We start from the raw sequence: 2,039 nt of genomic DNA, 5'->3' as shown, positions 1-2,039 counted from the left end.
TTGAGACAAATTGGGGTTGTAAAGATCCAGGAAAAAACTGGAGGGTAGAGAGAGAATAATCCCAGGAATCTTTATTTACCTTGTGCTCAGAACTGGAAAGAAAGGTATTAAACAGTGTTGGGGTTTTTTTATTCCTTTCCTATTTTCCCCATTTATTTGCCTCCATATTTCTGTATGTTAATAGAAGTAAGACTAGAGAAGACAATGGATGTTAATTTAAAATGGAAAACTAAAACTGACAACACTTCCATTAGAACTAAGGGGCAGCTAGATGGCACAGTGGATAAAGCACCAGCCCTGGAATTAGGAGTACCTGGGTTCAAATCCAGTCTCAGACACTTAATAATTAACCTAGCTGTGTGGCCTTGGGCAAGCCACTTAACCCCATTTGCCTTGCAAAAACCTAAAAATGTTTAAAAAAAAGAACTATACTCACATTGTCATTAGATACATTTCAAATACACCTGTTCTGTAATCTATCATGTAACCCACTCTTAGTTGGTGAGGATTTATGATTTCAGTGGGATTGGCAGCTCCTTGGTGAAGGACCTCCCTCCTCCAGCACAGAGTAATTCATTTTAGAGAGTGGCCTAGGATCCTGAGAAGTTGGGACTTGCTTAGTATTTTTTCATAGCAGATTTAGGACTTGAATACAGATCTGACCTAGAAGCCAGTATCCATTGCCCCACATCCTCTCTAGGAGCCCTACTCAAGTCTAGATAAATACATGGAAATGAACCAGGGTCAACATCATCTTTAACATTTGAAAAAATTCAAACCATTTAATAAAGGTCACACATTAAGACAGTGCTCAAGTACTATTATTTAGAATAATTACTTAGATTAATTAAGGGCAGTTAAGTGGTATAATGGGTAGTGGCCCCAGGCTGGAGACAGGAAGACTCATCTTCCTGAGTTCAAATCTGAACTCAGACTTTTTACTAGATGTGTGACCCAGGGCAAGTCACTTAACCCCCTTTGCCTCAATTTTCTCATCTATAAAATATATAAAAAAGAAATGACAAACTATTCCAGTATCTTTGGCAAGAAAATCCCAAGCAGGGTCACAAAGAATCTGACATGACCAAAAAGCAACTAAACTGAATAGATTAATAAAGACATTTAGTTTACATTCCAACAATCCAACAGATATAAATGAAATGAGAGCTCTAGAGAAATGTAGGAGGAGAATAAACAACTTAGTAAAGGAAGAAGAGGAAGAAAAAAAGAGAAAGTACTAACCAAGTAACAGACTCCCCCAAAATATAAAAAATCAAAAGCCTGAAAAAAATGAGATTAAAATATAAGGTATCTTGGGGGTGGCTAGGTGGTACAATGGATAGAGCACCCGCCCTGGAGTCAGGAGTACCTGAGTTCTCCCAACAGGGGGAGTCCTCTGATCATCCTTATGAGACAGATTTATTAAATATATATTTTTAAATGACCCTATAAAGGAAGAGGAATTCCTATTCCCATTCCCATTTTACAGATCAGTGTAGATATACAGATAGATAGATAGATATGTAGACAGATTAGATGAGAGATAGAGATGATAGAGATAGATAGAGAGATAGATATGTAGATAGATAGATATAGATATATAATCTAATATCTATATTTATATGTCTTAAGTTCCCAAAGGTCTCAAGAACTGCCTTCAAGGAACTTACAATCTAATGAAGAGAGAGCATATTACAGAACTCAGTAAGGATAAGAAAAATGAAGAGGAAATGCAAGAGAGTTTTAGAAAGGGAGCCACTGCTTGCTGCCTTCCTGGAATGGGCTCCTGGAGGAGGTGTTTTTTGAGTTGAGGCTTAAAGGAAGCCAAAGTTGAGAAAATTGAACACCAGACAAATGAAGTGATTTGTCCAAGGTCAAATGACCAGCAATTCCAAGCCCAGCACCTCTAACCTTCAAACCATTGCTCTTCCTGCTATCCCACTCTATCAGGAAGCATGGGAAGAGCTTGTAAGTTATTTTATGAGCTGAGAGTCTTTTTGAAGTTATTCAGGAGATTGTTTTAAATCTGTAGTCGCCCC

Source organism: Macrotis lagotis, chromosome 2, assembly GCF_037893015.1.
Source record: "Macrotis lagotis isolate mMagLag1 chromosome 2, bilby.v1.9.chrom.fasta, whole genome shotgun sequence".
Taxonomy (NCBI): Eukaryota; Metazoa; Chordata; class Mammalia; order Peramelemorphia; family Peramelidae; genus Macrotis; species Macrotis lagotis.
Note: the sequence above shows the minus strand (reverse complement) of the source record.